This window comes from Haliotis rubra, unplaced genomic scaffold, assembly GCF_003918875.1.
Source record: "Haliotis rubra isolate DU_JTF1 unplaced genomic scaffold, ASM391887v1 Scf372, whole genome shotgun sequence".
Lineage (NCBI taxonomy): Eukaryota > Metazoa > Mollusca > Gastropoda > Lepetellida > Haliotidae > Haliotis > Haliotis rubra.
The window spans coordinates 56,785-79,425 of NW_025767049.1; the positions used below are offsets into that span (position 1 = coordinate 56,785).

Here is a 22,641-nt window from a genome sequence, read left to right on the forward strand (position 1 = left end):
TGTTCCATATGGCGGTAATGGGGTGCCAAGTCCCCTACAGATGTTCTAAATCATGCTACTGTGGTGCCATATTCCCTACAAGAGATCTATATCATGCTACTGGGGTGTCATGTCGCCTACAGATGTTCTATATCATCGGTACTGGGGTGCAATGTTCCCTATTGGTCATCTATATCATGCTACGGGGGTGTCATGTCCCCTACAGATGTTCTATATCACTGGTACTGGGGTACCATCTCCGGCTTCAGGTTTTATATATCATACAGGGTACTTCATGTCCTCCTACATATGTTCTATATCATGCTACTGCGGTGTCATGTCCGCTACAGATATTCCATACCATGCTACTGGGGCGTCTCGTCCTCCTACAGAAGTTCTTTAACATGCTACAGGGGTGGCATGTTCCCTACATATGTTCTATATCATGCTACTGGGGTGCCATGTCCGCTTACAGATTTTCTATATCGTGGTAATGGGGTGCCATGTTCCCTACAGATGTTCTATATCATGCTACTGGGGTGAGATGTCCCCAACAGATGTTCTATATCATGCAACTGGGATGCCATGTCCCCTACGGTTATAATATATAATGCTACTGGGGTGTCATGTCCTCCTACAAATGTTCTATATCATGCTACTGGGGTGTCATGTCCCCTACAGATGTTCTTTATCATGCTACTGGCTTGTCATGTCCCCTACAGATGTTCTATATCATGCTACTGTGGTACCATCTCCGGCTGCAGGTTTTATATATCATACAGGGTACTTCATGTCCTCCTACAAATGTTCTATATCATGCTACTATGGTGTCATATCTCCCCTACAAACGTTCTATGTCATGCTACTGGGTCGTCTTCTCCCCTACAGATGTTCTATATCATGCTACTGTGATGCCATGTCCGCTACATATGTTCTAAATCATGCTACTGGGGTGACATGTCCGCCTACAGATGTTCAATATCATGCTACTGGGATGCCATGTCCCCTACAGATGTTCTATATCATCCTACTGCGGGGCCATGTTACCTACAGGTGACCTATATTATGCTACTGGGGTGCCATGTCCCCTCCAGATGTTCCATATCTAGCTAATGGGGTGCAACATCCCCTACATATGTTCTATATCATGCTACTGGGGTGACATGTCCGCCTACAGAAGTTCAATATCATGCTACTGGGATGCCATGTCACCTACAGATGTTCTATATCATTTTCCTGGGGTGCGATGTTCCCTACAGATGTTTCATATCATGCTACTGGGGAGTCATGTCCCCCTACAGATGTTCTACATCATGCTACTGGGGTGCCATGTCCGTTACAGATATTCCATACCATGCTACTGGGGCGTCTCGTCCTCCTACAGAAGTTCTTTAACATGCTACAGGGGTGTCATGTTCCCTACATATGTTCCATGTCATGCTACTGGGGTGCCATGTCCGCTTACAGATTTTCTACATCGTGGTAATGGGGTGCCATGTTCCCTACAAATGTTCTATATCATGCTACTGGGATGCCATGTCCCCTACGGTTATAATATATAATGCTACTGGGGTGTCATGTCCACCTACAGATATTCCATACCATGCTACTGGGGCGTCTCGTCCTCCTACAGAAGTTCTTTAACATGCTACAGGGGTGTCATGTTCCCTACATATGTTCTATGTCATGCTACTGGGATACCATCTCCGGCTGCAGGTTTTATATATCATACAGGGTACTTCATGTCCTCCTACAAATGTTCTATATCATGCTACTGGGGTGTCATGTCGCCTACAGATGTTCTATATCATCGGTACTGGGGTGCAATGTTCCCTATTGGTCATCTATATCATGCTACGGGGGTGTCATGTCCCCTACAGATGTTCTATATCACTGGTACTGGGGTACCATCTCCGGCTTCAGGTTTTATATATCATACAGGGTACTTCATGTCCTCCTACAAATGTTCTATATCATGCTACTGGGGTGTTATGTCCCCTACAGATGTTCTTTATCATGCTACTGGCTTGTCATGTCCCCTACAGATGTTCTATATCATGCTACTGTGGTACCATCTCCGGCTGCAGGTTTTATATATCATACAGGGTACTTCATGTCCTCCTACATATGTTCTATACCATGCTACTGGGGTGTCATGTCCCCTACAGATGTTCTATATCATGTTACTGGAGTACCATCTCCTGCTGCAGGTTTTATATATCATACAGGGTACTTCATGTCCTCCTACATATGTTCTATACCATGCTACTGGGGTGTCATGTCCCCTACAGATGTTCTATATCATGTTACTGGAGTACCATCTCCGGCTGCAGGTTTTATATATCATACAGGGTACTTCATGTCCTCCTACATATGTTCTATATCATGCTACTGGGGTGCCATGTCCGCCTACAAATGTTCTATATCGTGGTAATGGGGTGCCATGTTCCTTACAGATATTCTATATCATGCTACTGGGATCCCATGTCCCCTACGGCTATTATATATCATACTACTGGGGTGCCACGTCCACCTACAGATGTTCTATATCATCCAGCTGGGGTGTCATGTCCCCTACAGATGTTCTATGTCATGCTACTGGGGTGTCATGTCCCCTACAGATGTTCTATATCATTCTACTGGGGTGACATGTCCCCTACAGATGTTCTATATCATGCTACTGGGGTGTCATGTCCCCTACAGATGTTGTATACCACGGTACTGGGAACCATCTCCGACTGCAGGTTTTATATATCATACAGGGTACTTCATGTCCTCCTACAACTGTTCTATATCATGTTACTGGAGTACCATCTCCGGCTGCAGGTTTTATATATCATACAGTGTACCTCATGTCCTCCTACATATGTTCTATATCATGCTACTGGGGTGTCATGTCCCCTACAGCTGTTCTATACCATAGCTTTGGGAAACCATCTCCTGCTCCAGGTTTTATATATCATACAGGGTATTTCATGTCCTCCTCCATATGTTCTATATCATGCTACAGGGTTGTCATGTTCCCTACAGATGTTCTATTTCATGCTACTGGGGTGTCATGTCCCCTACAGATGTTCTATATCATTCTGCTGGGGTGACATGTCCCCTACAGATGTTCTATACCATGTTACTGGGACGTCATGTCCCCTACAGATGTTCTATATCATCCTACTGGGGTGACATGTCCCCTTCAGATGTTCTATATAATGCTACCGGGGTACAATCTCCGGTTGCAGGTTTTATATATCATACAGGGTACTTCATGTCCTCCTACAAATGTTCTATATCATGCTACTATGGTGTCATATCTCCCCTACAAACGTTCTATGTCATGCTACTGGGTCGTCTTCTCCCCTACAGATGTTCTATATCATGCTACTGTGATGCCATGTCCCCTACAGATGTTCTAAATCATGCTACTGGGGTGACATGTCCGCCTACAGATGTTCAATATCATGCTACTGGGATGCCATGTCCCCTACAGATGTTCTATATCATCCTACTGCGGGGCCATGTTACCTACAGGTGACCTATATCATGCTACTGGGGTGCCATGTCCCCTCCAGATGTTCCATATCTAGCTAATGGGGTGCAACATCCCCTACATATGTTCTATATCATGCTACTGGGGTGACATGTCCGCCTACAGAAGTTCAATATCATGCTACTGGGATGCCATGTCACCTACAGATGTTCTATATCATTTTCCTAAAAGCGATGTTCCTACAGATGTTTTTATATCATGCTACTGGGGAGTCATGTCCCCCTACAGATGTTCTACATCATGCAACTAGGGCGTCTTCTTCTCCTACAGATATTCTATCTCATGTCACTGGGGTGCCATGCCCGCCTACAGATGTTCCATATCGCGGTAATGGGGTGCCAAGTCCCCTACAGATGTTCTAAATCATGCTACTGTGGTGCCATATTCCCTACAAGAGATCTACATCATGCTACTGGGGTGTCATGTCGCCTACAGATGTTCTATATCATCGGTACTGGGGTGCAATGTTCCCTATAGGTCATCTATATCATGCTACTGGGGTGTCATGTCCCCTACAGATGTTCTATATCATTGGTACTGGGGTACCATCTCCGGCTTCAGGTTTTATATATCATACAGGGTACTGCATGTCCTCCTACATATGTTCTATATCATGCTACTGGGGTGTCATGTCCGCTACAGATATTCCATACCATGCTACTGGGGCGTCTCGTCCTCCTACAGAAGTTCTTTAACATGCTACAGGGGTGTCATGTTCCCTACATATGTTCTATGTCATGCTACTGGGGTGCCATGTCCGCTTACAGATTTTCTATATCGTAGTAATGGGGTGCCATGTTCCCTACAAATGTTCTATATCATGCTACTGGGATGCCATGTCCCCTACGGTTATAATATATAATGCTACTGGGGTGTCATGTCCACCTACAGATGTTCTATATCATGCTACTGGCTTGCCATGTCCCCTACAGTTGTTTTATATCATGTTACTGTGGCACCATCTCCGGCTGCAGGTTTTATATATCATACAGGGTACTTCATGTCCTCCTACAAATGTTCTATATCATGCTACTGGGGTGTTATGTCCCCTACAGATGTTCTTTATCATGCTACTGGCTTGTCATGTCCCCTACAGATGTTCTATATCATGCTACTTTGGTACCATCTCCGGCTGCAGGTTTTATATATCATACAGGGTACTTCATGTCCTCCTACATATGTTCTATATCATGCTACTGGGGTGTCATGTCCCCTACATATGTTCTATATCATGCTACTGGGGTGTCATGTCCCCTACAGATGTTGTATACCACGGTACTGGGAACCATCTCCGGATGCAGGTTTTATATATCATACAGGGTACCTCATGTCCTCCTACATATGTTCTATATCATGCTACTGGGGTGTCATGTCCCCTACAGATGTTCTATATCATGTTACTGGAGTACCATCTCCGGCTGCAGGTTTTATATATCATACAGGGTACCTCATGTCCTCCTACATATGTTCTATATCATGCTACTGGGGTGTCATGTCCCCTACAGCTGTTCTATACCATAGTATTGGGAAACCTTCTCCTGCTCCAGGTTTTATGTATCATACAGGGTATTTCATGTCCTCCTACATATGTTCTATATCATGCTACAGGGTTGTCATGTTCCCTACAGATGTTCTATTTCATGCTACTGGGGTGTCATGTCCCCTACAGATGTTCTATATCATTCTGCTGGGGTGACATGTCCCCTACATATGTTCTATACCATGTTACTGGGACGTCATGTCCCCTACAGATGTTCTATATCATCCCACTGGGGTGACATGTCCCCTTCAGATGTTCTATATAATGCTACCGGGGTACAATCTCCGGTTGCAGGTTTTATATATCATACAGGGTACTTCATGTCCTCCTACAAATGTTCTATATCATGCTACTGGGTTGTCATGTCCCCTACAGATGTTCTATATCATGCTACTGGGATGCCATGTCCCCTACAGATGTTCTATATCATGCTACTGGAGTACCATCTCCGGCTGCAGGTTTTATATATCATACAGGGTACCTCATGTCCTCCTACATATGTTCTATATCATGCTACTGGGGTGTCATGTCCCCTGCAGATGTTCTATACCATAGTATTGGGAAACCATCTCCTGCTCCAGGTTTTATGTATCATACAGGGTACTTCATGTCCTCCTACAGAAGTTCTATATCATGCTACAGGGTTATCATGTTCCCTACAGATGTTCTATATCATGCTACTGGGGTGCCATGTTCCCTATAGGTCATCTATATCATGCTACTGGGGTGTCATGTCCCCTACATAGGTTCTATATCATCGGTATTGGGGTGCCATGTTCCCTATAGGTCATCTATATCATGCTACTGGGGTGTCATGTCCCTTACAGATGTTCTATAACATGGTATTGGGGAACCATCTTCTGCTTCAGGTTTTATATATGATACAGGGTACTTCATGTCCTTCTACATATGTTCTATATCATGCTACTGGGGTGTCATGTCCGCTACAGATATTCCATACCATGCTACTGGGGCGTCTCGTCCTCCTACAGAAGTTCTTTAACATACTACAGGGGTGTCATGTTCCCTACATATGTTCTATGTCATGCTACTTGGGTGCCATGTCCGCCTACAGATTTTCTATATCATGGTAATGGGGTGCCATGTTCCCTACAAATGTTCTATATCATGCTACTGGGATGCCATGTCCCCTACGCTTATAATATAAAATGCTACTAGGGTGTCATGTCCACCTACAGATGTTCTATATCATCCTACTGGGGTGTCATGTCCCCTACAGATGTTCTATATCATCCTACTGAGGTGTCATGTCCCCTACATATGTTCTATATCATGTTACTGTGGTACCATCTCCGGCTGCAGGTTTTATATATCATACAGGGTACTTCATGTCCTCCTACAAATGTTCTATATCATGCTACTGGGGTGTCATGTCCCCTACAGATGTTCTATATCATGCTACTGGCTTGTCATGTCCCCTACAGATGTTCTATATCATCCTACTGAGGTGTCATGTCCCCTACATATGTTCTATATCATGTTACTGGAGTACAATCTCCGGCTGCAGGTTTTATATATCATACAGGGTACCTCATGTCCAGCTACAGATGTTCTATATCATGCTACTGTGGTGTCATGTCCCCTACAGCTGTTCTATACCATAGTATTGGGAAACCATCTCCTGCTCCAGGTTTTATATATCATACAGGGTATTTCATGTCCTCCTACATATGTTCTATATCATGCTACAGGGTTGTCATGTTCCCTACAGATGTTCTATATCATTCTACTGGGGTGACATGTCCCCTACAGATGTTCTATACCATGCTACTGGGACGTCATGTTCCCTACAGATGTTCTATATCATGCTACTGGGGTGCCATGTCCCCTACAGATGTTCTATATCATGCTACTGGGGTGCCATGTTCCCTATAGGTCATCTATATCATGCTACTGGGGTGTCATGTCCCCTACATAGGTTCTATATCATCGGTACCGGGGTGCCATGTTCCCTATAGGTCATCTATATCATGCTACTGGGGTGTCATGTCCCCTACAGATGTTCTAGATCATTGGTACCGGGGTACCATCTCCAGCTCCAGGTTTTATATATGATACAGGGTACTTCATGTCCTCCTACATATGTACTATATCATGCTACTGGGGTGTCATGTCCCCTGCAGATGTTTTATACCATAGTATTGGGAAACCATCTCCTGCTCCAGGTTTTATATATCATACAGGGTACTTCATGTCCTCCTACAGAAGTTCTATATCATGCTACAGGGTTATCATGTTCCCTACAGATGTTCTATATCATGCTACTGGGGTGCCATGTTCCCTATAAGTCATCTATATCATGCTACTGGGGTGTCATGTCCCCTACATAGGTTCTATATCATCGGTACCGGGGTGCCATGTTCCCTATAGGTCATCTATATCATGATACTGGGGTGTCATGTCTCCTACAGATGTTCTAGATCATTGGTACTGGGGTACCATCTCCGGCTTCAGGTTTTATATATGATACAGGGTACTTCATGTCCTCCTACATATGTTTTATATCATGCTACTGGGGTGTCATGTCCCTTACAGATGTTCTATAACATGGTATTGGGGAACCATCTTCTGCTCCAGGTTTTACATATCATAGACGGTACTTCCTGTCCTTCTACATATGATCTATATCATGCTACTGAGGTGCCATGTCCCCTACAGATGTTCTATATCATGCTTCTAGGACGTCTTGTTTTCCTACAGATGTTCTACATCATGTTACTTTGGAGCCATGTCCCCTACAGATGTTCTATATCTTGCAACTTGGAAAGAATGTTCCACTCCATTTCTGGTGTCCCCCGCAGTGATATTGCTCGAATATTGCTAAAAGCGGTGTAAAACTAAACTCAGTCAGTCAGTCAGTCAATGTTCCACTACAGATGTTTTATATCATGCTACTTGCGTTACATGTTCTCCTACATATGATCTATATTATGCTACTGGGGTGTCATGTTCCCTACAGATGTTCTATATCATGCTGCTGGGGTGCCATGTTCCGTACAGATGATCTATATCATGCTACTGGGGTGCCATGTCCCCTACAGATGTTCTATATCATGCTACTGTGGTGCCATGTTCGCCTACAGATGTTCTAAATCATGCTACTAGGGTGCCATGTCCCCTACAGATGTTCTATATCATAATACTAGGGTACCATGTCACTACAGATGTTCTATATCATGCTACTGGGATACCATGTCCCCTACAGATGTTCTATATCATGCTACTGGGGTGCCATATCCGCCTTCAGATGTTCTACATCATGCTACTGGGGTGCCATGTCCCCTACAGATGTTCCATGTCATGCTACTCGGTTGCCATGTTCCCCTATAGAAGATCTGTATTATGCCACTGGGGTGCCATATCCCCCTTCAGATGTTCTATGTCATGCTACGGGGTAGTCTTGTCCCTACAGATGTTCTATATGAGGCTACTGGGATGCCATGTCCGCGTACAGATGTTCAATATCATTTTCCAGTTGTGCCATGTTCCCTACAGATCATCTATATAATGCTACTGGGGAGCCATGTCCCCTACAGATGTTTTACATCATGCTACTGGAGTGCCATGTTCCCCTATAGAAGATCTGTATTATGCTACTGGGGTGCCATATCCCCCTTCAGATGTTCTATGTCATGCTACTGGGTCGTCTTGTCCCCTACAGATGATCTATATCATGCTACTGGGATGCCATGTCCCCTACAGATGTTCAGTATCATGCTAGAGGGATGCCATGTTCCCCACAGATGTTCTATATCATGCTACCGGGGTGCTATGTCCCCTACAGATGTTCTATATCATGCTACTGGGCTGCCATTTTCCTCTACAGATAGTGTGTATCATGCTACTGGGGTACCATATCCGCCTTCAGATGTTCTACATCATGCTACTGGGGTGCACATGTCCCCTACAGATGTTCCATGTCATGCTACTCGGGTGCCATGATCCCCTATAGAAGATCTGTATTATGCCACTGGGGTGCCATATCCCCCTTCAGATGTTCTATGTCATGTTACGGGGTAGTCTTGTCCCCTACAGATGTTCTATATCAGGCTACTGGGATGCCATGTCCGCGTACAGGTGTTCAATATCATTTTCCAGGTGTGCCATGTTCCCTACAGATGATCTATATCATGCTACTGGGGAGCCATGTCCCCTACAGATGTTTTACATCATGCTACTGGAGTGCCATGTCCCCCTATAGAAGATCTGTATTATGCTACTGGGGTGCCATATCCCCCCACAGATGTTCTATGTCATGCTACCGGGTCGTCTTGTCCCCTACAGATGATCTATATCATGCTACTGGGATGCCATGTCCCCTACAGATGTTCAATATCATGCTAGAGGGGTGCCATGTTCCCCACAGATGTTCTATATCATGCTACCGGGGTGCTATGTCCCCTACAGATGTTCTATATCATGCTACTGGGCTGCCATTTTCCTCTACAGATAGTGTGTATCATGCTACTGGGGTACCATGTCCGCCTATAGATGTTCTACATCATGTTACTTTTGAGCCATGTTCCCTACAGATGTTCTGTATCTTGCTACTTGGAATGAATGTTCCACTCCATTTCTGGTGTCCCCCGCAGTGATATTGCTGGAATATTGCTAAAAGCGGTGTAAAACTAACCTCAGTCAGTCAGTCAGTCAATGTTCCACTACAGATGTTTTATATCATGCTACCGGGGTTACATGTTCTCCTAGAGATGTTTTATATTATGCTTCTGGGGTGCCATGTCCCCTACAGATGTTCAATATCATGCTACTGGGGTGCCATGTTCCCTACAGATGTTCTATATCATGCTACTGGGGTGCCATGTTCTCCTAGAGATGTTTTACATCATGCTACTGGAGTGCCATGTTCCCCTATAGAAGATCTGTATTATGCTACTGGGGTGCCATATCCCCCTTCAGATGTACTATGTCATGCTACTGGGTCGTCTTGTCCCCTACAGATGATCTATATCATGCTACTGGGATGCCATGTCCCCTACAGATGTTCAATATCATGCTAGAGGGGTGCCATGTTCCCTACAGATGTTCTATATCATGCTACCGGGTTGCTATGTCCCCTACAGATGTTCTATATCATGCTACTGGGCTGCCATTTTCCTCTACAGATAGTTATATCATGCTACTGGGCTACCATGTCCGCCTATAGATGTTCTACATCATGTTACTTTTGAGCCATGTTCCCTACAGATGTTCTGTATCTTGCTACTTGGAATCAATGTTCCACTCCATTTCTGGTGTCCCCCGCAGTGATATTGCTGGAATATTGCTAAAAGCGGTGTAAAACTAACCTCAGTCAGTCAGTCAGTCAATGTTCCACTACAGATGTTTTATATCATGCTACCGGGGTTACATGTTCTCCTAGAGATGTTTTATATTATGCTACTGGGGTGCCATGTTCCCCTACAGATGATCTACATCATGCTACTGGGGTGCCATGTCCCCTACAGATGTTCCATATCATGCTACTCGGGTGCCATGTTCCCCTATAGAAGATCTGTATTATGCCACTGGGGTGCCATATCCCCCTTCAGATGTTCTATGTCATGCTACTGGGTAGTCTTGTCCCCTACAGATGTTCTATATCATGCTACTGGGATGTCATGTCCGCGTACAGATGTTCAATATCATTTTCCAGGTGTGCCATGTTCCCTACAGATGATCTATATCATGCTACTGGGGAGCCATGTCCCCTACAGATGTTCTACATCATGCTACTGGAGTGCCATGTTCCCCTATAGAAGATCTGTATTATGCTACTAGGGTGCCATATACCCTTCAGATGTTCTATGTCATGCTACTGGGTCGTCTTGTCCCCTACAGATGATCTATATCATGCTACTGGGATGCCATGTCCCCTACAGATGTTCAATATCATGCTAGAGGGGTGCCATGTTCCCCACAGATGTTCTATATCATGCTACCGGGGTGCTATGTCCCCTACAGATGTTCTATATCATGCTACTGGGCTGCCATTTTCCTCTACAGATAGTGTGTATCATGCTACTGGGGTACCATGTCCGCCTATAGAAGTTCTACATCATGTTACTTTTGAGCCATGTTCCTACAGATGTTCTGTATCTTGCGACTTGGAATGAATGTTCCACTCCATTTCTGGTGTCCCCCGCAGTGATATTGCTGGAATATTGCTAAAAGCGGTGTAAAACTAACCTCAGTCAGTCAGTCAGTCAATGTTCCACTACAGATGTTTTATATCATGCTACCGGGGTTACATGTTCTCCTAGAGATGTTTTATATTATGCTTCTGGGGTGCCATGTTCCCCTACAGATGATCTATATCATGCTGCTGGGGTGCCATGTCCCCTACAGATGTTCTATATCATGCTACTGGGGTGCCATGTTCCGTACAGATGATCTATATCATGCTACTGGGGAGCCATGTCACCTACAAATGTTCTATATCATGCTACTGGGGTGCCATGTTCGCCTACAGATGTTCAATATCATGCTACTGGGGTGCCATGTTCCGTACAGATGATCTATATCATGCTACTGGGGAGCCATGTCACCTACAAATGTTCTATATCATGCTACTGGGGTGCCATGTTCGCCTACAGATGTTCTATATCATGCTACTGGGATGACATGTCCCCTACAGATGTTCTATATCACGCTACTGGGGTGCCATGTCCCCTACAGATGATCTATATCATGCTACTGGGGTGCCATGTCCCCTACAGATGTTCAATATCATGCTACTGGGGTGCCATGTTCCGTACAGATGATCTATATCATGCTACTGGGGAGCCATGTCACCTACAAATGTTCTATATCATGCTACTGGGGTGCCATGTTCGCCTACAGATGTTCTATATCATGCTACTGGGATGACATGTCCCCTACAGATGTTCTATATCATGCTACTCGGGTGACATGTTCAACTATAGAAGATCTGTATTATGCTACTGGGGTGCCATATTCCCCATCAGATGTTCTATGTCATGCTACTGGGTTGTCTTGTCCACTACAGGTGAGCTATGTCTTGCTACTGGGGTGCCATGTCCGCCTACAGATGTTCTACATTGTGCTAATGGGGTGCCATGTCCCCTACAGATGTTCAATATCATGCTAGAGGGGTGCCATGTTCCCCACAGATGTTCTATATCATGCTACCAGGTTGCTATGTCCCCTACAGATGTTCTATATCATGCTACTGGGCTGCCATTTTCCTCTACAGATAGTTATATCATGCTACTGGGCTACCATGTCCGCCTATAGATGTTCTACATCATGTTACTTTTGAGCCATGTTCCCTACAGATGTTCTGTATCTTGCTACTTGGAATAAATGTTCCACTCCATTTCTGGTGTCCCCTGCAGTGATATTGCTGGAATATTGCTAAAAGCGGTGTAAAACTAACCTCAGTCAGTCAGTCAGTCAATGTTCCACTACAGATGTTTTATATCATGCTACCGGGGTTACATGTTCTCCTAGAGATGTTTTATATTATGCTACTGGGGTGCGATGTTCCCCTACAGATCATCTATATCATGCTACTGGGGAGCCATGTCCCTACAGATGTTCCATATCATGCTACTCGGGTGCCATGTTCCCCTATAGAAGATCTGTATTATGCCACTGGGGTGCCATATCCCCCTTCAGATGTTCTATGTCATGCTACTGGGTAGTCTTGTCCCCTACAGATGTTCTATATCATGCTACTGGGATGTCATGTCCGCGTACAGATGTTCAATATCATTTTCCAGGTGTGCCATGTTCCCTACAGATGATCTATATCATGCTACTGGGGAGCCATGTCCCCTACAGATGTTCTACATCATGCTACTGGAGTGCCATGTTCCCCTATAGAAGATCTGTATTATGCTACTAGGGTGCCATATACCCTTCAGATGTTCTATGTCATGCTACTGGGTCGTCTTGTCCCCTACAGATGATCTATATCATGCTACTGGGATGCCATGTCCCCTACAGATGTTCAATATCATGCTAGAGGGGTGCCATGTTCCCCACAGATGTTCTATATCATGCTACCGGGGTGCTATGTCCCCTACAGATGTTCTATATCATGCTACTGGGCTGCCATTTTCCTCTACAGATAGTGTGTATCATGCTACTGGGGTACCATGTCCGCCTATAGAAGTTCTACATCATGTTACTTTTGAGCCATGTTCCCTACAGATGTTCTGTATCTTGCGACTTGGAATGAATGTTCCACTCCATTTCTGGTGTCCCCCGCAGTGATATTGCTGGAATATTGCTAAAAGCGGTGTAAAACTAACCTCAGTCAGTCAGTCAGTCAATGTTCCACTACAGATGTTTTATATCATGCTACCGGGGTTACATGTTCTCCTAGAGATGTTTTATATTATGCTTCTGGGGTGCCATGTTCCCCTACAGATGATCTATATCATGCTGCTGGGGTGCCATGTCCCCTACAGATGTTCTATATCATGCTACTGGGGTGCCATGTTCCGTACAGATGATCTATATCATGCTACTGGGGAGCCATGTCACCTACAAATGTTCTATATCATGCTACTGGGGTGCCATGTTCGCCTACAGATGTTCAATATCATGCTACTGGGGTGCCATGTTCCGTACAGATGATCTATATCATGCTACTGGGGAGCCATGTCACCTACAAATGTTCTATATCATGCTACTGGGGTGCCATGTTCGCCTACAGATGTTCTATATCATGCTACTGGGATGACATGTCCCCTACAGATGTTCTATATCACGCTACTGGGGTGCCATGTCCCCTACAGATGATCTATATCATGCTACTGGGGTGCCATGTCCCTACAGATGTTCAATATCATGCTACTGGGGTGCCATGTTCCGTACAGATGATCTATATCATGCTACTGGGGAGCCATGTCACCTACAAATGTTCTATATCATGCTACTGGGGTGCCATGTTCGCCTACAGATGTTCTATATCATGCTACTGGGATGACATGTCCCTACAGATGTTCTATATCATGCTACTCGGGTGACATGTTCAACTATAGAAGATCTCTGTATTATGCTACTGGGGTGCCATATTCCCCATCAGATGTTCTATGTCATGCTACTGGGTTGTCTTGTCCACTACAGGTGAGCTATGTCTTGCTACTGGGGTGCCATGTCCGCCTACAGATGTTCTACATTGTGCTAATGGGGTGCCATGTCCCCTACAGATGTTCAATATCATGCTAGAGGGGTGCCATGTTCCCCACAGATGTTCTATATCATGCTACCAGGTTGCTATGTCCCCTACAGATGTTCTATATCATGCTACTGGGCTGCCATTTTCCTCTACAGATAGTTATATCATGCTACTGGGCTACCATGTCCGCCTATAGATGTTCTACATCATGTTACTTTTGAGCCATGTTCCCTACAGATGTTCTGTATCTTGCGACTTGGAATGAATGTTCCACTCCATTTCTGGTGTCCCCCGCAGTGATATTGCTGGAATATTGCTAAAAGCGGTGTAAAACTAACCTCAGTCAGTCAGTCAGTCAATGTTCCACTACAGATGTTTTATATCATGCTACCGGGGTTACATGTTCTCCTAGAGATGTTTTATATTATTATGCTTCTGGGGTGCCATGTTCCCCTACAGATGATCTATATCATGCTGCTGGGGTGCCATGTCCCCTACAGATGTTCTATATCATGCTACTGGGGTGCCATGTTCCGTACAGATGATCTATATCATGCTACTGGGGAGCCATGTCACCTACAAATGTTCTATATCATGCTACTGGGGTGCCATGTTCGCCTACAGATGTTCAATATCATGCTACTGGGGTGCCATGTTCCGTACAGATGATCTATATCATGCTACTGGGGAGCCATGTCACCTACAAATGTTCTATATCATGCTACTGGGGTGCCATGTTCGCCTACAGATGTTCTATATCATGCTACTGGGATGACATGTCCCCTACAGATGTTCTATATCACGCTACTGGGGTGCCATGTCCCCTACAGATGATCTATATCATGCTACTGGGGTGCCATGTCCCCTACAGATGTTCAATATCATGCTACTGGGGTGCCATGTTCCGTACAGATGATCTATATCATGCTACTGGGGAGCCATGTCACCTACAAATGTTCTATATCATGCTACTGGGGTGCCATGTTCGCCTACAGATGTTCTATATCATGCTACTGGGATGACATGTCCCCTACAGATGTTCTATATCATGCTACTCGGGTGACATGTTCAACTATAGAAGATCTGTATTATGCTACTGGGGTGCCATATTCCCCATCAGATGTTCTATGTCATGCTACTGGGTTGTCTTGTCCACTACAGGTGAGCTATGTCTTGCTACTGGGGTGCCATGTCCGCCTACAGATGTTCTACATTGTGCTAATGGGGTGCCATGTCCCCTACAGATGTTCAATATCATGCTAGAGGGGTGCCATGTTCCCCACAGATGTTCTATATCATGCTACCAGGTTGCTATGTCCCCTACAGATGTTCTATATCATGCTACTGGGCTGCCATTTTCCTCTACAGATAGTTATATCATGCTACTGGGCTACCATGTCCGCCTATAGATGTTCTACATCATGTTACTTTTGAGCCATGTTCCCTACAGATGTTCTGTATCTTGCTACTTGGAATAAATGTTCCACTCCATTTCTGGTGTCCCCTGCAGTGATATTGCTGGAATATTGCTAAAAGCGGTGTAAAACTAACCTCAGTCAGTCAGTCAGTCAATGTTCCACTACAGATGTTTTATATCATGCTACCGGGGTTACATGTTCTCCTAGAGATGTTTTATATTATGCTACTGGGGTGCGATGTTCCCCTACAGATCATCTATATCATGCTACTGGGGAGCCATGTCCCCTACAGATGTTCCATATCATGCTACTCGGGTGCCATGTTCCCCTATAGAAGATCTGTATTATGCCACTGGGGTGCCATATCCCCCTTCAGATGTTCTATGTCATGCTACTGGGTAGTCTTGTCCCCTACAGATGTTCTATATCATGCTACTGGGATGTCATGTCCGCGTACAGATGTTCAATATCATTTTCCAGGTGTGCCATGTTCCCTACAGATGATCTATATCATGCTACTGGGGAGCCATGTCCCCTACAGATGTTCTACATCATGCTACTGGAGTGCCATGTTCCCCTATAGAAGATCTCTATTATGCTACTGGGGTGCCATATCCCCCTTCAGATGTTCTATGTCATGCTACTGGGTCGTCTTGTCCCCTACAGATGATCTATATCATGCTACTGGGATGCCATGTTCCCCACAGATGTTCTATATCATGCTACCGGGGTGCTATGTCCCCTACAGATGTTCTATATCATGCTACTGGGCTGCCATTTTCCTCTACAGATAGTGTGTATCATGCTACTGGGGTACCATGTCCGCCTATAGATGTTCTACATCATGTTACTTTTGAGCCATGTTCCCTACAGATGTTCTGTATCTTGCGACTTGGAATGAATGTTCCACTCCATTTCTGGTGTCCCCCGCAGTGATATTGCTGGAATATTGCTAAAAGCGGTGTAAAACTAACCTCAGTCAGTCAGTCAGTCAATGTTCCACTACAGATGTTTTATATCATGCTACCGGGGTTACATGTTCTCCTAGAGATGTTCTATATAATGCTGCTGGGGTGCCATGTCCCCTACAGATGTTCAATATCATGCTACTGGGGTGCCATGTTCCCTACAGATGTTCTATATCATGCTACTGGGGTGCCATGTTCCCTACAGATGATCTATATCATGCTACTGGGGAGCCATGTCACCTACAAATGTTCTATATCATGCTACTGGGGTGCCATGTTCGCCTACAGATGTTCTATATCATGCTACTGGGGTGACATGTCCCCTACAGATGTTCTATATCATGCTACTCGGGTGACATGTTCAACTATAGAAGATCTGTATTATGCTACTGGGGTGCCATATTCCCCATCAGATGTTCTATGTCATGCTACTGGGTTGTCTTGTCCACTACAGGTGAGCTATGTCTTGCTACTGGGGTGCCATGTCCGCTTACAGATGTTCTACATCGTGCTAATGGGGTGCCATGTTCCCTACAGATGTTCTATATCATGATATTGGGATGCCATGTCCCCTACAGATATTATATATCATGGTACTGGGGTACCATCTCCTGCTCCAGGTCTTATATATCATACAGGGTACTTCATGTCCTCCTACATCTGTTCTATATCATCCTACTGGGGTGCCATGTTCCCTACAGATGATCTATAACGCGCTACTGTGGTGCCAAATTCCCTTACAAATGTTCTATATCATGCTACTGGGATTCCATGTGCCCTACAGATGTTCTATTTCACGCTACTAGGGTGCCATGTTCCTTTCAGACGTTCTATATCATGCTACTGTGGTGCCTTATCCCCCCTTCAGATGTTGTATGTCATGCTACTGGGTTGTCTTGTCACGTATAGATGTTCAATATCATGCTACTGGGATGCCACATTCCCCTAGATATGTTCTAAGTCATGCTACAGGGTCGTGCTCTCCCCTACAGATGTTCTATATCATGATACTGGGATTCCATGTCCCCTACAGATGTTCTATATCATGCTACTGGGATTCCATGTGCCCTACGGATGTTCTATATCATGCTACTGAGGTGGCATGTAACCTACAGACGTTCTATATCATGCTACTTGGATGCCATGTCCCCTACAGATGTTCTATATCATGCTACTGTGGTGACTTGTCCGCGTGCAGATGTGCTATATCATGCTACTGGTGTGACATGTCACCTACAGATCTTCTATATCATTGTCCTGGGGTGCCATGTTCCCTACAGATGATCTACATGATGCTACTGGGGAGCCATGTCCCCCCTACAGATGTTCTACATCATGCTACTGGGGCGTCTAGTTCTCCTACATATGTTCTATATGATGCTACTGGGGTGTCATGTTCCCTACAGATGTTCTATATCATGCTACTGGGGTGCCATGTCCCCTACAGATGTTGTATGTCATGCTACTGGGTTGTCTTGTCACGTACAGATGTTCGATATCAGGCTACTGGGGTACCATGTTCCCTACAGATGATCTATATCATGCTACTGGGGTGACATGTCCCATACAGATGTTCTATATCATGCTACCGGGGTGCCATTTTCCCTCGCAGATAGTGTGTATCATCCTACTGGGGTACCATGTACGCCTACAGATGTTCTATATCATGTCACTGGGGAGCCATGTCCCCTACAGATGTTCTATATCTTGCTACTTCGAAGCCATGTTCCACTACAGATGTTTTATATCATGCTACTGGGTTGACATGTTCTCCTACAGATGATGTATATCATACTACTGGGGTGCCATGTCCCCTACAGATGTTCTATATCATGCTGCCGGGGTGTCATGTCCCCTACAGATGTTCTATATCATGCTACTGGGATGCCATGTCCTAACAGATCTTCTATATCATGCTACTGGGGTGCCATGTTCCCTACAGATGATCTATATCATACTAATGGGGTACCATGTCCGCCTACAGTTGTTCTATATCATGCTAGAGGGGTGCCATGTCCACTACAGATGTTCTATGTCATGCTACTGGGATGCCATGGCCCCTACATATAGTCTATATCATGCTACTGGGGCGTCTAGTTCTCCTACAGATGTTCTATATGATGCTACTGGGGTGTCATGTTCCCTACAGATGTTCTATATCATGCTACTGGGGTGCCATGTTCCGTACAGATGATCTATATCATGCTACTGGGGAGCCATGTCACCCACAAGTGTTCTATATCATGCTACTGGGGTGCCATGTTCGCCTACAGATGTTCTATATCATGCTACTGGGGTGACATGTCCCCTACAGATGTTCTATATCATGCTACTCGGGTGACATGTTCAACTATAGAAGATCTGTATTATGCTACTGGGGTGCCATATTCCCCATCAGATGTTCTATGTCATGCTACTGGGTTGTCTTGTCCACTACAGGTGAGCTATGTCATGCTACTGGGGAGCCATGTCCGCCTACAGATGTTCTATATCGTGCTAATGGGGTGCTATGTCCCCTACAGATGTTCTATATCATGATATTGGGATGCCATGTCCCCTACAGATATTATATATCATGGTACTGGGGTACCATCTCCTGCTCCAGGTCTTATATATCATACAGGGTACTTCATGTCCTCCTACATCTGTTCTATATCATCCTACTGGGGTGCCATGTTCCCTACAGATGATCTATAACGCGCTACTGTGGTGCCAAATTCCCTTACATATGTTCTATATCATGCTACTGGGATTCCATGTGCCCTACAGATGTTCTATTTCACGCTACTAGGGTGCCATGTTCCTTTCAGACGTTCTATATCATGCTACTGTGGTGCCTTATCCCCCTTCAGATGTTGTATGTCATGCTACTGGGTTGTCTTGTCACGTACAGATGTTCTATATCAGGCTACTGGGGTACCATGTTCCCTACAGATGATCTATATCATGTTACTGGGGTGACATGTCCCATACAGATGTTCTATATCATGCTACCGGGGTGCCATTTTCCCCCGCAGATAGTGTGTATCGTCCTACTAGGGTACCATGTCCGCCTACAGATGTTCTATATCATGTTACTGGGGAGCCATGTCCCCTACAGATGTTCTATATCTTGCTACTTCGAAGCCATGTTCCACTACAGATGTTTTATATCATGCTACTGGGTTGACATGTTCTACTACAGATGATGTATATCATACTACTGGGGTGCCATGTCCCCTACAGATGTTCTATATCATGCTGCCGGGGTGCCATGTCCCCTACAGATGTTCTATATCATGCTACTGGGATGCCATGTCCTAACAGATCTTCTATATCATGCTACTGGGGTGCCATGTTCCCTACAGATGATCTATATCATACTAATGGGGTACCATGTCCGCCTACAGTTGTTCTATATCATGCTAGAGGGGTGCCATGTCCCCTACAGATGTTCTATATCATGCAACTGGGGAGCCATGTCACCCACAAGTGTTCTATATCATGCTACTGGGGTGCCATGTTCGCCTACAGATGTTCTATATCATGCTACTGGGGTGACATGTCCCCTACAGATGTTCTATATCATGCTACTCGGGTGACATGTTCAACTATAGAAGATCTGTATTATGCTACTGGGGTGCCATATTCCCCATCAGATGTTCTATGTCATGCTACTGGGTTGTCTTGTCCACTACAGGTGAGCTATGTCATGCTACTGGGGAGCCATGTCCGCCTACAGATGTTCTATATCGTGCTAATGGGGTGCTATGTCCCCTACAGATGTTCTATATCATGCTACTGGGGTGCCATGTTCCGTACAGATGATCTATATCATGCTACTGGGGAGCCATGTCACCCACAAGTGTTCTATATCATGCTACTGGGGTGCCATGTTCGCCTACAGATGTTCTATATCATGCTACTGGGGTGACATGTCCCCTACAGATGTTCTATATCATGCTACTCGGGTGACATGTTCAACTATAGAAGATCTGTATTATGCTACTGGGGTGCCATATTCCCCATCAGATGTTCTATGTCATGCTACTGGGTTGTCTTGTCCACTACAGGTGAGCTATGTCATGCTACTGGGGTGCCATGTTCCCTACAGATGATCTATATCATACTAATGGGGTACCATGTCCGCCTACAGTTGTTCTATATCATGCTAGAGGGGTGCCATGTCCCCTACAGATGTTCTATATCATGCAACTGGGATGCCATGTCGCCTACAGTTATTGTATATCATGGTACTTGGGTACCATCTCCTACTCCAGGTTTTATATATCATACAGGGTACTTCATGTCCTCTTACATATGTTCTATATCATCCTACTGGGGTGTCAAGTCCCCCTACAGATAGTCGATATCATGCTACTGGGGTGTCATATCCCCCTACAGATATTCTATGTCATGCTACTGGGGTGCCATGTCCCCCGACAGATGTTCTATGTCATGCTACTGTGGTGTCAAGCCCCCATATAGATAGTCTATATCATGCTACTGGGGTGCCATGTACCCCGACAGATGTTCTATGTCATGCTACTGGGATGCCTTGGCCCCTACATATAGTCTATATCATGCTACTGGGGCGTCTAGTTCTCCTACAGATGTTCTATATGATGCTACTGGGGTGTGATGTTCCCTACAGATGTTCTATATCATGCTACTGGGGTGCCATGTCCCCTACAGATGTTGTATGTCATGCTACTGGGTTGTCTTGTCACGTACAGATGTTCTATATCAGGCTACTGGGGTACCATGTTCCCTACAGATGATCTATATCATGTTACTGGGGTGACATGTCCCATACAGATGTTCTATATCATGCTACCGGCGTGCCATTTTCCCCCGCAGATAGTGTGTATCATCCTACTGGGGTACCATGTCCGCCTACAGATGTTCTATATCATGTTACTGGGGAGCCATGTCCCCTACAGATGTTCTATATCTTGCTACTTCGAAGCCATGTTCCACTATAGATGTTTTATATCATGCTACTGGGTTGACATGTTCTCCTACAGATGATGTATATCATACTTCTGGGGTGCCATGTCCCCTACATATGTTCTATATCATGCTGCCGGGGTGCCATGTCCCCTACAGATGTTCTATATCATGCTACTGGGATACCATGTCCTAACAGATCTTCTATATCATGCTACTGGGGTGCCATGTTCCCTACAGATGATCTATATCATACTAATGGGGTACCATGTCCGCCTACAGTTGTTCTATATCATGCTAGAGGGGTGCCATGTCCCCTACAGATGTTCTATATCATGCAACTGGGATGCCATGTCGCCTACAGATACTGTATATCATGGTACTTGGGTACCATCTCCTACTCCAGGTTTTATATATCATACAGGGTACTTCATGTCCTCCTACATATGTTCTATATCATGCTACTGGGGTGTCAAGTCCCCCTACAGATAGTCGATAACATGCTCCTGGGGTGTCATATCCCCCTACAGATATTCTATATCATGCTACTGGGGTGCCATGTCCCCCGACAGATGTTCTATGTCATGCTACTGTGGTGCCAAGCCCCCATATAGATAGTCTATGTCATGCTACTGGGATGCCATGGCCCCTACATATAGTCTATATCATGCTACTGGGGTGCCTTGTCCCCTATAGATGTTCTATGTCATGCTACTGGGGTGCCATGTTCCCTACATATGTTCCATATCCTGCAGAGTATGCCATGTCCCACAACAGATGGTCTATATCCTGCAGAGTATGTCATGCCCCCCTACAGATAGTCTATGTCATGCTACTGGGGTGCCATGTCCCCAACAGATAGTCTATGTCATGCTGCTGGGATGTCATGTCCCACAACAGATGTTCTATATCCTGCAGAGTATGTCATGTCCCACAACTGATGCTTTATATCCTGCAGAGTATGCCATGTCACCTTATAGATAGTTTATATTATGCAGGGTATTTCATGTCCGCCTACAGATGTGCTATATCATGCTACTGGGGTGGCATGTCCCAAAAGAGACGTTCTATATCTTGCAGGGTATGTCATGTCC

The 22,641-nt window shown here is 45.0% G+C and overlaps 1 protein-coding gene across 1 annotated transcript in view; it reads right to left on the reverse strand.

Annotated features, from left to right (window-relative positions):
* LOC124286006 overlaps nucleotides 1–22,641 on the reverse strand; it is a 66,250-nt gene that overhangs the window by 26,765 nt on the left and 16,844 nt on the right. The gene's annotated exons all lie outside the window — the stretch shown is intronic.